The sequence below is a fragment of the Orycteropus afer genome, unplaced genomic scaffold (assembly GCF_000298275.1).
Source record: "Orycteropus afer afer isolate SDZICR_OR568_19922 unplaced genomic scaffold, OryAfe1.0 scaffold00253, whole genome shotgun sequence".
Classification (NCBI taxonomy): domain Eukaryota; kingdom Metazoa; phylum Chordata; class Mammalia; order Tubulidentata; family Orycteropodidae; genus Orycteropus; species Orycteropus afer.
In genome coordinates this window covers 2,989,715-2,995,143 of record NW_006921840.1, presented here as the reverse complement: position 1 = coordinate 2,995,143, position 5,429 = coordinate 2,989,715, and the positions used below count along the sequence as shown (strand labels likewise).

At 39.5% G+C, this 5,429-nt stretch overlaps 1 protein-coding gene across 1 annotated transcript in view; it reads left to right on the top strand.

Moving 5' to 3' along the window:
- The window catches only part of NEDD1 (NEDD1 gamma-tubulin ring complex targeting factor), an 82,495-nt gene that overhangs the window by 12,845 nt on the left and 64,221 nt on the right, over nt 1–5,429 (top strand). The gene's annotated exons all lie outside the window — the stretch shown is intronic.

The window sequence follows — 5,429 nt, the reverse complement described above, 5'->3', positions numbered from 1 at the left end:
CTTCCTTCCGAGGAGTGGCTGGTGGGTTTGAACCGCCAGCCTTCTGGTTAGCAGTCAAGTGCCTTAGCCACTATGCTACCAGAGCTCCCTTGCATTAAAGTAGTAAAGTAAATTACTTTGGTGCTGTATTAATTAAACCCATGGTAAAGAGATCACATTTTTGAAAGGTTCTTCAGATGTGTATCAGCGGAAAATGTTTTAAAGAGAATGATGAAATACAGATTGCTGTTCTCTTTTTTTAGATTTTCAGTATATTTAAGCTTAATTTTCCCTACTACTTACTGCTAAGAGAAAAGTAGGAATTCTTAACAGAATTTATTATTTTTTAGTTTGTTTTTATACCAAAGAGTTTTCCTAGGAGTTTGCATTTACTGATGTAGCACTTAACGGCCTATCAGCAAAACCGGCATGACTGAAATAGTGCTATCTGACTTGTGGAAATTGACTTTTTTTTTTTATAGTTTTCATGTATGAGTAGATGTACAATTTCCAGTGTGCAGTCTTACAGAATACAGTTTTGTTCCTAATGAGACTGATCCCTTCTATGAAACTTTGTTACCAAAGAACGAAGAGGCCCCAGACTCAGTGACTTGAAGCCCCTTAGCACAGAGTTCGAGAATAGGCATGACAGTGAGATGTCAGGGGCATTAGTTCTCTTTTTGTTTTTGGCCTTCGTGGCATGTTTCTCACTTTCATGACTTTTGAAGCTGCAAGAGAAATAAAGAGTAACTATACGTCTCTTACTGTCTACCTCCAGTCCTCCTTTTTCTGTAGTCTGATGAGAAAAGTAGTAGTAAGCAGGAACAAGCAGGAAAGAGAAATGGTTTATTTTTTTTCTCAGTGCTTATAGTGCCTAAGGCATTTGACTGCTAACCAGAAGGTGGGTGGTTCAAATCCACCAGCCGCTCCATGGAAGGAAGACTGGGCCAAATCTACTTGTGTTAAGATTTACTGCCTTGAGAACCCAGTGAGGGTCGCTGCAAGTTAGAATCAACTCGATGGCAGTGAGTTTGGTTTGGCTGTAGTATAGTGTATAGGTGGAAATGATTGTGTGTGAATCGTGTATCATAATAAGATTACACTCCATGGTCTGTTCACAAAATATCTCAGCATTAGGGAAACCACCTAAAAGGAATATAGTTAAGATTCTCAGAGTGTTTAACTAGCCTTTCTCCATTGCTCATCCAAAAAAAAAAAAAAACAATAAAAACTCACTGCTGCTGAGTCGGATCCGTCTCATAGCGATCCCTCCTTGGGTTTCTGGGGCAGTAGAGGGAGCTCTGGTAGTATAGTGGCTAAGGCACTTGACTGCTGGCCAGAAGGCTGGTGGTTCAAACCCACCAGCCACTCCTCGGAAACTGCCTCGGAAACCCAAGGAGGGGTCGCTATGAGTCGGGTCCGACTCAATGGCAAACAACAACAACAACAACAACAATCACTACAGAAGTAGATTCCCCAGTCTTCCTTCCGAGGACTGGTTGGTGGGTTTGAACCACCAGCCTTCTAGTTAACAGTCAAATGCCTTAGGCACTATACCACCAGAGCTCTTAGACACTGCTAAAAAACATACGCTGACATTTCTATTAATTTCATACTGACTCTCAAATCATACTCATTCTTGCTTATTATACTTAATCATTTTAGTTTTAAAATACTTACGCTTCTTTGTACTTACTGATTGTTCCATAAATAATTTGTGTAAAATAAGGTAAACATAATTTTAAATTAAATTTTATTATAAACTAAAATTCTTCCATGACCTAAGCAGTTGCTATTTAACCACATTTGTATTTATTTGCTATGTTTTCTCAGTGCTTATAGTGCCTAAGGCATTTGACTGCTAACCAGAAGGTGGGTGGTTCAAATCCACCACTGGAAGACTGGGCCAAATCTACTTGTGTTAAGATTTACTGCCTTGAAAACCCAGAAATTCAAGTCCTGAAAAAAATATCAGGCCTTTTTTTTTTTTTTTTTTTTTCACCCTTGGGGTTGTCAGCCTCAGCAGCCAGCAGCTGACTGAGTGAAGAAAGGCCTTTTTTTTTTTTTTTTTTTTTTTAAGTGGAAAAATATGAGACTGATGAAGATTTTTGCTTCCTACCTTAAATAGGTACCAAGGATCTTGAACAATTTTTATAGATGAAAAGGCTGATTGATAATTTGCTGATGCTGTGTTTATCTTATTCTCTTGAAGGATAAAATTAGACCTCTGGCCTACCCTTCAAAGATGGAATAGTATTTCACATGGGTTAAATAGCTTTCAAGTGATAGCAAAGCCAGAAAGGATAGTTCCTCCCTACAGCAGTAGTAAAGAGAATTAGTCTTAGCAGTTAGTAACCTGAGCCATATTTGAAAGCTAATGTATATACTGTTTCGTTTGTGTTTTCTTAGTGTACTTGCTTTTGGCATATTAACTTTTAGTTGAATGCCAGACATGTTCATGAATTATTTGATGCTCCATAACTCTTCATTTAGATAACTTTCTAGTGACAGCATCTTCCAGTGGAGACAAAATAGTTGTTTCAAGTTGCAGGTGTAAACCTGTTCCACTTTTAGAGCTTGCTGAAGGGGTAAGTGTAACTGATTTTGTTTTTAACCTTCTAAAATCTTAGTTCTGCTTAAGTGGTAATTGCTGATGTATTGTGGTGTTAAGATAAAGGTACAGGTGTTTGAAAGCATCGTTCTTAAGCCAAGCTCAAAGTAATATAGCACTTGGAAGATGCTTCTTTGTGTGATATGTTTAGGTAAATTAATGGATTCTGGGGCGAAGGAGCATGCAAGGATGTGGATTTCCCTAACCAGGCCCTTTCCCTGTTTTTCTTCCCTGGGAGGACCCTATTATTGCTACCTTTTTCAGGACCACTCAAGTAACTTGTTTGGAGGTAGGGGAGCCTATGTGTTCTTCCTAGGTTGTTCATGACACTACCTTTATGACCTTGGGCACTTTGAACCATCAGTAAAAGGCTACATCTGATGGTAGCCCTATGCCTTAGCTTTTGTCTACCTGGTACTGAGGGCCCCACCTGAACCTCCCCCAAGCTCTCCTTGGACAGATGGCTTTCTCAAAATGAACTTTGGTCCCAGAACATTTAAATGAAGCTCTCATTGCATATTGTTACCTTATCCTTCATTTTATAAAATAATTCCTCTGATTCAGGAAAATACCAGCTTCCTCATTTCTAAGCACATCCTCCTCACCTCCCCCAACAAATAACCTGAAGTCTAAATGAAAGGTACAAGAACTTGCTCTTTTTTTAGTTTCACAGTTTGCATAGCAGATCCTAAATCATTAAATTGTCATAATTTTATGCACTGGGGAAGGTAAGAAAGTCCAATTAGAAAGAAAATAGTAGGACAATAGGATATAAGCTTATGTAATTTAAAGAGAGCTCTGGTGGCGTAGTGCCTGAGGTACTTGACTGCTAACCAGAAGGCTGATGGTTCAAACCCACCAGCTACTCCTCGGAAGGAAGATGGAGCAATCTACTTCCGTAGTGATACTACTGCCTTGGAAACCCAAGGAGGGGTCGCTATGATCAAAATTGACTCAATGGCAGTGAGTTTATTTTTGTTTTTTGTTCTGGTGGCACTATGATTAAAGCGTTGAGCTGCTAACCAAACGGTTGGCTGTTCAAATCCACCAGCCACTCCATGGGAGAAAGATGAGACAGTGCTTCCATAAAGATATACCACCTTGGAATCCCTATGGGGCAGTTCTATTCTGTCCTATGTGGTCTCTATGAGTCAGAGTCAACTCAATGGCTGTGGGTTTGGTTTCTTTTTTTTTTAATTTAAAGGAGACTTATGGTTTCTATCAACCCTCTCCTAAAGGTAACTGATGGATATAGGAGGCTTTAGCAGAGAAAATGTCTGCTGAGGGTAGTAATGGAATGAACCACTTTGGCTGTTTAAGATGTGTTAGATAAAGTTGAAGCAGAGATTATCTCTGGCCCACAAAAGGCAGACTGCACTCTTCATGAGCCGGACAAAGATCTTAGTCATATTTGAGTCTTCAGATCTTGTCAAAGATAGTCAACAAACCCTTGCTGAAGTAAAGGTCAACACTAGAACAGTTTTGATTTACATATACACATGTTGTTGTTGTTGTTGTTCTGTGCCGTTGAGTTGGACCTGACTCACAGTGACCCCTCCTTGGGTTTCCAAGATGGTATTGCTATGGAAATAGATTTCCCAACCTTTCTTCTGAGGAGTGGCTGGTGGGTTTGAACCGCCAGCCTTCTGTGTAGCAGTCCAGTGCCTTAGGCACTATGCTACCAGAGCTCACACATATACACATATACAAACATAATTATATTTTTATATAAATATATATATGTGTGTGTGTGTACACATATGGAGCTCTGGTGGCACAATGCACAGTACCTAAGCCATCTGACTGCTAACCAGAAACTTGGTGGTTCAAACCTACCAGCTCTTCTGTGGAAACAAGACTGGGCAATCTACTTCCATTGCCACGTATATGTGTATCTATTCATGTACACATATATATGGCAGTGGTGGTACAGTGGTGGAATTCTCTTTCCATGTGGGAGACCCGGGTTTAATATTGAACCATTGTACCTCATTGCAGTCACCACCCATCTGTCAGTGGAGACTTGCGTGCTGCTCTGATGCTGAACAGATTTCAGGAGAGCTTCTAGACTAAGACACTAAGAAGACAGGCTTGGTGATCTGCAAGTTTCTCCTGCTATCCAAAAGTACAGAGTTCTACATTCCTCAACATAATAAAGGGCATTTATGCAAAACCAACAGCCAACATTATTCTCAATGGAGAGAGATTGAAACTATTCCTCTTGAGAACAGGAACCAGACAAGGATGTCTGCTATCACCACTTCTATTCAACATTGTACTGGCAGTCCTAGCCAGGGCCCTAAGGCAAGAAAGGGAAATCAAAGGCATCCAAATTGGTAAGGAAGAAGTCATACTATCCCTATTTGCTCATAATATGATCTTATACCTAGAAAACCCAAGAGACTCAGTCAAAAATCTACAGGAACTAATTGAGAGATTTAGCATGGTGGCAGGATATAAGAGCAACATCCAAAAATCAGTTGGATTCCTCTACACCAGCAAAGAGATTGCTGAAAAAGAAATAAGGAGATCAATACCATTTTCAATAGCTACCAAAAAAATAAAATACTTGGGAATAAATCTTATCAGGGACATAAAAGACCTCTACAAAGAAAACTATAAAACACTACTTCAAGAAAACATAAGAGATCTACATAAATGGAAAAACATCCCATGCTTGTGGTTAGGAAGATTGAACATTGTGAAAATGTCAGTTCTACCCAAAACAATCTATACATTCACTGCAATCCCATCAACATTCTTTACGGATATGGAAAAACCAATCACTAACTTTATATGGAAAGGAAAGAGACCTCGGATAATAAGCAAAGCACTATTG